Raw genomic sequence first — 13,015 nt, 5'->3', positions numbered from 1 at the left:
GAGAACTAGCAAGCTTCTAGCTTTGCCTATGAGTGTCCTTCCCCATTGCTGCTGTCTTCTACTGGTGGAGAGGTCCTAACAACCAGGAGCAACCCTTTATCCAGAAAAAGATCTCATTTGCATTTGCAACTGGAGTGTCCTTTGCGCAGCAAGGCAGAATTATTTTGTTCTATGTAACTTGTGAAAAGGCCATATTACAGAGACAGTGGAAACAGTGTGGAGGCAGCCTAACAAAATATTTGAAATCCCAAGACTGGCAATGACTATAATCAAGGGTAAGGACAGAAATAGAGAATGTAATTGCTTCTAATTTGAACGTAGCATTTACTCACTTCTCATAGATGCCAAACAGACAAGATTATCCAGATTTCTTTTGAAATAAGTTTATCTTTGAACAACTGGCTTAGTGGATTGACAGAACAAGTAATAGACAGAACAAGTAATATAATGCTTGGATGTGTAGCATACAACTAAATACAATGGCAGGGAAAGTTGTTATTCCTGAATAAAATTTCTGAATCTAACACAGCATAAATCCAGTGCAAAGCCTAAGTTACTTTCCACAATAGTACTTTGGAGAGGCAGAACAACCCAAATTGCCCTATATTCCCTTTAAAAACAAGTTCTATTAAAAAAGTGGGAGTACACATATATTCTAGAAAAATCATGTGATTCTTCCATTTTACTTTCTTTCCACTTTATGTCTGAGAAAACTGATTTCTCCTCCTTTTGCTTCATTTACCTGTAGGACTCTGATGAAGATGTGGTTTAGCTTAGTAGACCAACTCATTGTACTTACTCATGTTCATCTTATTACTTAAACTTTCATTGTGCAATTGCTTAGAAAAAAATACTTAGAAGAACCATTATGTTAATACTCATATTACCAAACATAAGTAATCCTTTACCTAACTTACACCTATGAATTTCAGATTATAACTTTAATTTACAAATCTAAACTTTCAAATTTGCTGGCTACTCATAATCCATTCTGAGAGAAGATGAGAACCATATCACATGCTGTGTTTTGCCACCTGCTGCAATACAAACTTTCAGTAAATGATCACAAGCAGTGTGCAAACCACAGTTTATTTCTGGTAGAAATTTCCTCAATAAAGCTTCAGTGTTGCTTAGAAATTTCTGCAAATATAAGTTGAAGAAATTGAATCAATAACATTGATTCACTGATAATTTTGGACAGATTTTATGGATCTCTGAAAAAGCACAAACACGAAGAGCAGAAATATTGGCTGAATAATACATGCTGTGTAGTATATTATCTCAATTTCTCAAATATCCATGATTTCTAATAAAATAAGTATATTCAATATTGAAGAAATGTGGTATTCCCTGGATGTCATTGCACATATGCTGAAGGGTCATCCTGAGTTGGGCAACCATGACGAACAAGCAGAACGTACCTGACAGGGGTTCTAGTAGGAAGGCACCAAATTTGGACTGATAACATTGTACATTTGGATAGCAGAGTATATACCATGAGTAAAACTATGCCAGACTAAAGCTGGAAGGAGAAAGGGAAAAAAGGAAAGTGAAAGTAAACCAGGTTAGATGAGGCCCTGAGCAACCTGATCTAGCAGGTGGCATCCCTGTGTCTGGCAGGGGGGTTTGAACCAGATGTCTTTGAGGTCCCTTCTAATACAAGCCATTCTGTGCTTTTGTGATATGGAACAGAGTTAAAATACGAGTGCAGCCCCTCATGGCTGAAGCAAATGCATGCTGTGATTGCTACGGTCACATTTCATTTTGTTCATACAAGAGATATTTGAACAGTCTCATGCCGTTTCTCTCATCCTTCCTATATCCTCTTTCTATCTCTCTCTCCCCCTCACTGTACCTCTTTGCCTTTTTTTTTTTTGGTAAGGTCAGTTGTGAGACATCTCCCCACATGCATGAATATGGCCACAGTGCATAATGCACAGTAAAACATGAAACAATCTGTTTCCTATAAAGAAGTGAGCCATCTGGCACAGGATAGAGAAGGGCAACAGTTCTACTTTGCAAATAAGGGTTCCTTGTGAGGTGACTTTTTTTTTCCGCCCGTTTTCTTAGGTCATATATACTTTTTATTTACATGACATCAACCAGTTACAACGTCCAACATGCTCAATAGCACCACACAGCTGAAACACATTAAAACCACATTAATGTATCTTTCCATACTGTGACATGTTAATAGTGCAAAAAGCTATTAGGACTGGGCTGTCAGGCACACACAACAGATGAATAGCTGGGTCAGCATGAACATACATTGCAGCATAATTCATAAGAGAATACCGTTAATATACAGGAATGCAAGTAGACAAAAGTGAGATCGACATTTAACCCTAATTTTCAGCCCTTCCTCCAACTTTTTTTTGCCCTTTCAACTACTACATTCATCATAAATAGCAATAGCAAGCTAGGCTGAAAACACGTCTGTGAATTAGTGGCCCATTTTTCAAGTGCCTGGAAGGGGGAGAGATCTACTTATAAGAGCAGACACATGTAATGCACAACTAAAAATGATTTTGCCTATAAAAATTAGGCAGTTGTCTAATTAAAAAGAACATCTATTTGAGCACATGCATGTAAAGTTTGAGTGCAACACTGGTATGCACTCTCAGGGAGATACATATTATTATATTGATATTACATATTATGATGATTCATTATATTGAATCCCTGTTACTTCATGTTTAACTGCACTTCTATCTATTATCATTTACATACACTCCAAATTACAGGATGGTGCAGGATATCAGGTTTGCTGACATACTTTTCACAAAAGAAAATCCTTACAATCGGCTGCCCAATGTGTGACATTACATTTGACCAAAGGGCATAAAACGAGGGAGCTGTTGAGATCTATTTTGTCATAAGAACATGTCCTCAATTCAGCTCCTTGGAGAGAGGGGGACAAAAAAAAAAAAAAAACAAAAAAAAAACACAAAGAAGGCCCCTAAGAAAATCCACATCACTATTGAAACTTAACAGAAAGAAAAACAAATACTTCCTAAAGACCTGTGATTAAAAGCTGCTGAGTTGAAATCTGCTGAGTTGAAATGTCACAGAGGTCAATGGAAGCTGAAGGCCTTTACAACCCAACAGGACTGGTTCTATCACTTCAATACACTAATAAAAACATCACTCTTACTATTTTCAGCATATACTTTTTAAAACCCAGAGGAAATCAGTGCAGTTAACAGCAATAATAGTATTTGTGAATGGCAGTAATAACTTCTATTAATTGCTGAACTCAGTTCAGAGACAACCTCCAGAGTCCATTCAATGCATTCTTTCCATGTGCAGCATGATAAAGATGGGAAAGAAACCATGCTGTTGCAACTTAACACCACAAGGACTACAGAAGTGAATCGGACAATAACAGGTAAAAGATGATCTAGGAAACACTCTACTTGTAACATGTAATATTGAGGTCAATGTTCAGACCCTCTCTGTTCAGTTTTCTCAGTTCAGGATCTGGCACTGTAAACTACCAGGCTTTGTCTTCCACTGTGAAAGGTGAACATCTCTAAAGTCAATAGAGATATCATCCTTGGATAAGATCCTTATCCAAAGAAAAAGTCAGAGTTACAAAAATATTTTGGAATGTGGGTTTGTATTTCAGAGCTGTGTTGGGGGTCCTTTTACATATATATATATATATATATACACACACTTAAAATAGAGCTAAAACATTTGCCTCCTCTACAGAAAGGATCAACAATACTTGCTACAGAAATGGTGGTGATTCACAAATAAATTGTGTGTATATTGTAATCAAGTATTACCAACAGAAAATAATATATCTGATGTTAAAAGTATATTAGCACCTATTAAAAAAAACATCCTTTCAGAAAACAGAAGTGATCTACTAGCACAGGCTCAGATTATGGTTTTCTGAAGCAGCCCATTCAGACCATACCCAACCACCTCTTTCCAAAACACTCTGCTATGTACCCTACCCTTAAGCTTTGTGGAAACATGTCCAGAACTCTCCAGGCTTTTCTTAGGCACCACCTTACTCTTCAACGTGTAGGATTTATACATCTTCTCATAACAATATCCCACCATCATTTGTAGTACATCCATTCTGAAGACCATTTCCTGAAGTTCCCTGTCTGTCATATTATCAACAGTTTTCATACACGTTTCTCAAAGAGAATAGTAATGAATGAATTTAATGAACAAGACCGTGCACCTATTTCTCATTATATAACATTTTTACCAAAGTATCCTCAGAGAACTGTAATGAAGAGGCTGAGGACTAAAGTCATGAATGTTAATGCATTTGGGCAGCAGAAAGACTAATCTGGGATCTTCAGAGGGGGAAGAAGAACCTTCCACACCACACATGGTGGCTCTGTGTGCAGTCATATGGAATGAGTGCTGGGAGAAGAGAAGAGGCAATTTTTTTTTTTCCGTGGAATTTCCACCTAAGCTAGAGAAAAAGCATGTTAAAATAGTTAGACACTTCAGTCCTAAGATCAGGGAACATGGTGCTATGAACTCCCCAAACTGCTATCTGGGGCAAGTTGTGACCACAGCTGGAGACAGAAACAAGGAAGGAGATTTGTTATTGTTATGTACAGCCATAATAATGCAAAAGGTGTTAAATCTCTGTGCAAACCTTTCCCATTCATTACTGTAAGCATGTTTTTACATATAGTTCAGCAAAATAAAACCAGACACCCACTTCTGAGCACGGTTAATAAAAATCAAGAAGCTGGACCACTGCACTGGTACACCACCACAGAACATAGTTAAGAAATGAAAAGATACCGTGTTGCTCCAGGAAAAAGAGTATATCTCTCCTACTCTTTACGGAAGAATTGTAGCTCACAAAGAAACCAGCTTATGTGGAAGAAGCATCTCCCATTGACTGAGCCATTTCTGGTTTGAGCAGGCAACCAGACAGTAGCTATAGGGCCTGAAAAATCCAGGATGCTTCTGTTCCAAACATTACTACTAGTGCAAGAATTTAAACCCTTCCCTATTTATGCACTTTGTGCTTTTAACTGACACTTTAAACTGAGCTATGACACTGCTGAAGAGTTCCCCTGACATCCCAGCCCCACTCGTGCTTGCCATGGCAGCTCTTATCTCTTTATTGCTGACTACAGAATTGTTCTCCCAGCACTGCCACTCCTCACAGATGTCTTTGTTTAACTTGAATATTCCTTCACATCTGCCAGCATTTTCTCCCAGCTAAATTCCCACTAAATACAGTTCACTTCTCTAAGCCTCATCAGCTATTGCTCTAAATGTATCCCTTTGGAAGAAGAAAGAAAAAAAAAAAAGAGGTCTCTACCTGCTTTTAATAAAATGTATATCAATAAAAGGAGGATTAGAAAACAGTACTCCTATGCTACCGAACAAGTTTATTTCTGCCTCAGTTTATTCAACCATAAAATGGCAGTAATATTTACTACAAAATCTCAAAGAACAGTTAAGAGGCTTAATGTTATTAATTCAATAGTAACCAATTCTGACTCACTATAGGGAATATATAATCATTCCAAGTCGATATATATTTCTAAGATTTATAGTTCATGTTTTTTAATCATTAGAATAACATTATTTGCTGGGTTGATATCCCAGTCCCACAGAGCAGAAAGCATTACCTGTGTTTTAGTCAAGATTATATTTTTCATAAGAAAAAGTTTCCTCGCATATCTGTAGCCTTTATTTTTCCTATAGGGCTGTATTATTAATAAATCCTTGCTGCCAGTAGGCTTACATAAAGCTATTTTAGAAACACATCATTTTACAGAATTTATCTGGAGCAAAATTAAAACATACTAACAAAAATACCATTAAAAAAAAAAGGAGGATTAAATATACACATAGGGCAGAATCTTCTTTCTTTAGCCAGGTTTTTCCCCTAAGTCTATAAAGTACAAAAATATTTTCAAAAGAGTAAAAATACAAGGGGAAGACACCAGAAATAAGTAACCTCTGTTAGAACAGAGTGTCATTGTAATTTAAAGCAGAGATACTATTTCTAAAATTACAAACCTGAAGTTGTTCTTTCAGAAAATTGTAACTTACTCCAAGGTTTGATTCTGTAGGCTTTATTTACTCAAACATTAAGAAGCAAGGATTTTTTTCTGTCTCTCTAAAGAAAAGAGGGCTGCATTCAGGCGTACATTAAAGCCTCTGTAAGAATTATTCTGATCTGTACAAAGGATGCTTGTCAGCCATTTCCAGGGCTAATTGGACTAAAGTATGGTATGACCTAATTTTTCAGCACATGCCACAGTTTTCACATTCCTAAATGCTTCAGTCTTGAGAGTTTTGTTGTTTTCCACTAGTTACAACTTCATTGTATCCAGTTGCCAGCAGAGGGAGAAAACGTGATGTGAAGTCTAGAAATGTAATACAAAACACCATCTCTCATCTGCACTACTGAAATAAATATGATGCGGCTTCAACCATTTCTTTTCTAGGACAGGGTACACTCAATGTCAGTTCCCCAGCCCACATGTAATCATATTAATTCTCTTCTCCCCCCCAGTGTTTCCTCCACCCTCCCCTTTTGTCTTTTGTTCCATGTAGGCTGAATCTTTATGAGATGTATAAATAGTGGAAGAATTATGCAAAGGGATTTATTACGAAACTGGAAATCATTTCATTGACATTAATGGGAAAGTCTGTCTTTTGGAGAGCTCCACATTTCTAGATGCCATTTCCTCTTCTCAAGGTCCCCTAATGCAATGAACCAGGGCAAGATGGGAATTGCTTTACCTTTCTTATGCTTCAGAGACACATGTATGAGATGGGCTGCCTAAGGGCTACGCTTTTTTTTTTTTTTTTTTTAGTACAAGCAGTGAGTCTTCTACACAGACTTGCTTCTATTTTACTTAATTTGCTAAGCTTGTTGGCACACATGCAGTTATTTTAATCAGAGATGACCATGTTCCCTGTAAAAGCCCAAGATGCCTGCCCTCTCTACATATGTACAAGCACACACAAAGCCATATAATGCTCTATTTAAATAAAGTGTGTTCTCATTCCTTCCTTACTCATAAAACCTGACAGGTGTAACAGAGACAAAGGGCAAGTAGTTCCTGCTGCTGCCTCATTGTGTCACAGCTTTCAGCACCAGCAGGCTTGGCTGGCTGGGTCAGGTGCATAGTCCCCTTCGTGGCCATCCTCATGCTCCAGGGGACGTTACAATCGAGACTGACAAGTTAAATGCTCTCTGTGCAGGATCCCCATCACCATCAGCAGCCTCAAGCATGATATCACGCACCACCTGCTTTAACTAAGGGACTGGGGATGCATTGGCAGAGCCAAAGGGCAGAGCTCCCAGGCATAAATTACTTTTTTTATTGCTCTCATCTTCCTTAAGCTCTCTGCCCCTTCAGGTCACTCTACTTCGTTCCAGGTGTTGCATGTTACACACAGATGATCATGGGTATAATAGCAAGTTATGGCACTGTTAAATCATCCAACACTTTTAGCTGTCTACAAGTGCCCATGAATCATCTGGAGTTTTGAGAATTTTTGTTCCAAGGCTAAATTAAACCAAGCTGGGGGTGGTGGTGAGGGAATGGCAATCCAGAAACACTGCATCAAGCTCCCTGATCATTAAAATACTCAGCAGAAATGGGAAAATCCTGAATGAGGCCCTTGCAATAACAGGTTCAGATATGAGTCTCCTGTACAACAGATGAGAGTTCCTGCTGCTGCAGTATCAACTCCTCCGAAATAGAAATTGGGACAACCCCCCCACTTATGCCTTCCTAGGTAAGAAGGGGCTTCAGACACCTGAAGGAGAGCAGTTTCAGAAAGACAGGGGTGATCTTGAATAGGGCTGAGAGAAGGAACAAGGTGCACCAGTTCAAATAATAGCAACAGTACAGTGCAGAAGAGATCAACAGCAGTATGCAGAGACACAGAGGAGTCCAAGGTTTAATATTTATATCACTTGAGGGATATTACAATAGCTAACCTCCGCTGCCTACAAAAGCAGCAAGTGCCACTTCCACCAAGGAGGCACCAGGGACATGGGACAAGGGAAAGTTATCTGTATATAACAATGTGCTGAGGTTTCTGTCCATTCTAGCCTGGCAGTGCTGGACACTATGAGGCTATTCTGTGCCTCCATTTGTGAAGTCACAATACATCTCTCATGGCTGGTGAGCTGAGGGCTAAAGCATGGTGTGCTGTTCTGAGCAAGGTCCAGTGTGTTTGCTGTAGGGCACCTGCAGAGCCAGGTGCCTGCCCATGAAGAGGGGTACCAACTAAGGGTGCAGGCTGTGTGTTCCACCAGACTGCTGCCTGCAGTCTTCCACGGCAGGAGGTAATAGTCAAAATACCTTCATCCATATGGCAAAGCACCTAGGACTGACCTCAGGAGCATACTTAAGTGAGCACTTGGTCTAGTACCAGTCTGTGCTTTGCTCCTCTCTGTGTTGCTGAGCTTACACAACCCTGTACAGGAATATAAGGTGATATACAAACAATGCAAAGGACCAATAAAAGTTAATCGGTATGTACATATATCGCTCCTTCAGAAAACAGCAGCGGAAGCAAAAACACCACCTGTCTTTGTAGGAAGAATACAGGAGCTCCTGTATCAAAACTGCATTAACCTAGCAATTACAACTCAGTGCAGAGCAACAGGCAATAAACTTTAAGGACCAGGTGGATGTTATGAGAAGAATGGTGCAGCTGGCTAAGCCACTTTTTCCTGCATGTAAATTCTGCCGATTTAACCACAACTTTCTCCATGGATTCCCCTAGAAATTAGAACTCTCCCACAGACCTTCAGTGAGAATTCTCTCATTGAAGTCCTCACAGGAGGATTACTCCAAAAACTCTTCATGCACAGTGAAGAAGTGATGTCTACGCAGCTTCTGTGCTTCAAACACCTGCCATGCAGATGTGTCTGTAGAATATTGATTGTCTCCTAAAAGGTTGTTCTTTACTGTGAGGGTACTAGAAGAGGTTGCCCACAGAAATTGTGGAGTCTCCTTCCCTACAGATATTCAAAACCCACCTGGATGCCATCCTGTGCAATGTGCTCTAGGCAATCCTGCTTGGCAGGGGGGTGGACTGGATGATCCTCGGAAGTCCCTTCCAACCTCAACCATTCTGTGGCTCATTTTCCCTAAAAAAAAATCATGTTTCTTACACTCATTTGTAACCTGCCAGGGACAAGTAAAGCATAGCAAATACAATGAAAGAAAAGGCCTAGCAGGATAGTTCGTTTTAGACTTATACTGCTAGTGGCATTTGCTGCTGTTAACTTCTACAAGCGGGGCAGATATAGATTTTTTTCCCCCCTTTCAAGTAGTGAATCAGTCATATGGAATATTTAGAAAGTACTGATTCACTTCCAGAGAAGCATGTGGACAGTGCTATTTTGTAGCATTAGCATGCTGCACAGAAGGCTAGACAGTGCTAATACACTTATTGTCACCCATCCCCGGGAAGAAAACACAAGAATCAGAGACTGATCTCCTAGAAACAATAATAATAATAATGTAATTCCATATTTTCAAACATCCTTCTCCAGTTCTTTTTGCCCAAGCTGTTTGTAAGCATAGACATTTTCATGAAATGTATTAGTAGAGCATGAGCACAGCTATCTTTGGTAGGGACTATACTTGCTTTAGTTAATGCTAAGAATTGAAAAGACCATCCCATTATGCAGTTTGATCTCCTGGACAGCACAGTCAGTCCATTCACTGAATGAAAAACTCTTAATTAAAACAGATTGGAATTTGACCCTGAGCATTCACAAGTGCCAGCCAGGTAGCTAAGAACGATGAAGTGAAGAATGGATTGAGAACAGCATCCATACATAACTGTCCAGACTTGAGTTCTGGTCTCCTTTTGGCTCTTATTGCATCTCTCCTTTTGTGGTTTAAGGAGAGGTGAAATAAATAAAAAAAAGTATTAAGGAACTTTAAGGCCTGCAGGCAATTGACTGAAGCACAGGATTCAGTAGCTAACTGAATTTACTATAGACCTGAATTTAAAACTAAAATGTTATGAATACACCAAGACTGAAGGAGAAAAAAAAATCGTTTTGGTTATTATTCATCCACAGAAATAGCACAGACTAAAATATTCTGTGTAATGGTTCTGAAAGATTTCTAGTGCTCACTCATCAGGTAAACTACCTCAGCTTTTAATTATCCTACTTCTAAGGACTTTCCTTTTTGTTCTTTCGCCATCCTTGTGGCTGGAAAGCTCCCTTTTATTCAGAAATTGAATTATTCAACTTCATCTTCCAGCTACTGAACTGCAATATACCTCGTAACAGTTGCTATTGTATCACTTCCCGGGTTTCAGGACTGATTTGCAGCAGTGAATTCTCCTTTGAATATTTTCACTGAACAGACATGTGCATGCAAAAGGTCTGTGACAAACCCTCTTATTTAGCTAGTGGTTCAGTTCCAGTTTCTCTGTCTCATATTACACAAACCTCTTAAAAGACTGAGAAATAGTTAAATCTCTCTATATGCTAAACTAGTATGTATGGAACATTTCCTTCTATCATTGTATCCTTCCACTGATTTCTCTCCAGAAGTTTCACATCCTCTTTCAATCTTTCTTGGACATAACTTGCTTTATTACCAGTCCTCTTTTCTGATAGTCTGCAGGTCACAAGATTCAATCACTGTCTAGCATGCCAATAGAAACACTGAATAGCATCAGGCTCCACTTTTTAGGGAAAGCTACTAGTGTCTCTTGCACTGCTAGATCTCCATTTGCTGTGTTATCTGTTGACAAGGTAGATTTTAACTCAATTTACCTAATAAATATCAGAAGGCAAGTTTGCTTTTTTTTTTTTTTTTAACCATAGTACATTTTTTGTACTAAATCAGTGTAATTTCAAGGATGGTATGTCAACCAGACTCCTAAGATTACAAAAAAAAACCAAAAAACCAAAAAACACTGTCAAACCATCCCTGAGAAACAGAACAACCTCCCACCACCACTTGTCTCCATTATGCAATGCCAGCCTAGGATGTAATTCCTGTCCATTTAGAAATCTTAACTCCCAACAGCCTATAGTGCTGGCTCAAGTTTTTGAGGGAACCACGAAGGAAAGAAGGGAGCAAACTGTCATTTGACTTTGCAGATCACCATGACCATCCTCTCTGCAGAGATCACCTAAGCTTCCCACATAGGACTGAACTTCCTCATCCTCCATTGCATGAACTGGATTTACCCTCAGGATGTGCTCTAGTACCAAACATCTCCTGGCTACATTTTAATTTTATTTATTTTTTACAATTTTACCTCTTGTATCTACCAGTCACCCAAATGCCCCTTCACCAGTTTCTTTCCTATAAGGGATCAGCACTTGAATTGCATGCTTTTGGGCACTGAAGTTGCTTAGAGACACTTCACACCCAGTGCAAACAGCCATTTTCACATCATCTAAACCAGGTTCTTCAAAATGGGTAAATAACCGTTTGCTTCACTCTTCACCAGAAGTGTATCATTTATAGCTGGAAAAATAGAATGATATGGTCTAAAAATTTTCTCTCTTTTGCTTGAAGACTGCCAGTTCTCTCTGATGGTAGCTTTGGCTGGAGAAAGCTCTCAGCAAAGGAGGAGCATTAAATATAAATGCAAGATGTTTCATGCACGTTCTAACATACTGAACCTTCAGAATAAATTATTTATAACCAAGGTTGGATGTGCCATAACAGCATCTACCCAGCAGCTAAAAAAACATATAGGAAATGGGATGGCAAGCCACAGAGACTAACAGAAAGAAGCCTGACAGCTACAGCTGCGAGACTGATAGAAAAAATAAAAATAACCTAATCCTTAAATAAAATTATTCAAGGAAGGAAGCAAAGGGATGACCAATTCATTCTGATTTTCCCCCACACACATTTGATAATCAACCTCCAACAAGAATACAAGGACCAGAAAACTTAACAAGACGACTTAACAGAATTACAAATACAGTATATTTGTTTGTGTTATGCATCTATTTCTATGCATATAAAAAAGTCACAGTTCTCAAGCCTTCATTTAAAAAATAAATAGTAACAAATTAAGACCTGAGATTTCCCATGCAATAGTAATATACAAACTTTTAGTTTAGCATCTTAGTTCTTACATTGCTTTAAACATTGTATTAACCATCAGTACCTTATTAACAAGTGCAAGATTAATTTTGGCCAGGTTACTTTCTGGAGGTATTGCAGGTAGAGCAAGAAATACACACCTTATTTTACACAGACCATATTTTATCTCCATCTCCCTGTCGTTAGGGTGTGAGGTGGAAGTGTTGGAGCAAAAATTCATGATGGTGATCTGGGGATGCAAGTCCTTTCACACAATGGCATAGAAGCAGTATATAGAGTCCAGTCAGGTAAAAATACTAGGGAGAACTTAATACAAACCTCTTTAATAAATCCATACTTCTCATTCCTTAATCTGTTTTACACCACTGGAGATCACTTATCTCCATATTCAGTGTTTTGAATCAGAGTTCAAAAAGATGATGCAAAATAATCAATGCTTCAATATGATTTCTAATATTAACCTTTATATTCTGAAAATATTACTTTTCTATTCTGAAAGCTCCCCTCCACCATCAGGTAGCTCTCAGGTCAGAATATAAATACACTCTGACAAGCAAAAATCTTTTATTCTGAATTTTTTCCTACAAGAAAGCTGTCAGAACATTGCATTAAGTATATTGCAATTCTGTGAAATGTTTTCAGCTGATACCATGCTGGCAGTGTAAAGGGTTTGGACTGAGGCTTGCTAAGCAAGGGAAGTCTACTAGCTATGCACAGTAGTTTGCAACAACTTTTGGGGTATAATATCAAAGTCTGTAAAGCAAGGCAACAAGACATAAATACACTAAGTGAAATTTCACATACAAAAATGCTTATTGGATCCTGAAATCTAGTAACCCCTTTGCTTTGGAGAGGACCATGTCGAGGTTATGGAGGGCACACACTAGACTGCATTGATGTCCCTGGTCCATGCTGCATCTACAAACATCATGTTTCCCATAACAGCTAAC

At 38.6% G+C, this 13,015-nt stretch overlaps 1 long non-coding RNA gene across 2 annotated transcripts in view; it reads right to left on the bottom strand.

Annotated features, from left to right (window-relative positions):
* The window catches only part of LOC137853455 (uncharacterized), an 81,749-nt gene that overhangs the window by 34,840 nt on the left and 33,894 nt on the right, over positions 1–13,015 (bottom strand). For both annotated transcript variants that reach the window (XR_011094517.1, XR_011094518.1), the window contains exon 2: positions 8,774–9,118. This is a non-coding gene — a long non-coding RNA (uncharacterized lncRNA). The remainder of the gene's footprint in view (positions 1–8,773; positions 9,119–13,015) is intronic.

The sequence above is a fragment of the Anas acuta genome, chromosome 3 (genome assembly GCF_963932015.1).
Source record: "Anas acuta chromosome 3, bAnaAcu1.1, whole genome shotgun sequence".
NCBI lineage: Eukaryota > Metazoa > Chordata > Aves > Anseriformes > Anatidae > Anas > Anas acuta.
The sequence above is the reverse complement of the archived record's forward strand: the minus strand, read 5'-3'. Positions and strand labels throughout refer to the sequence as shown.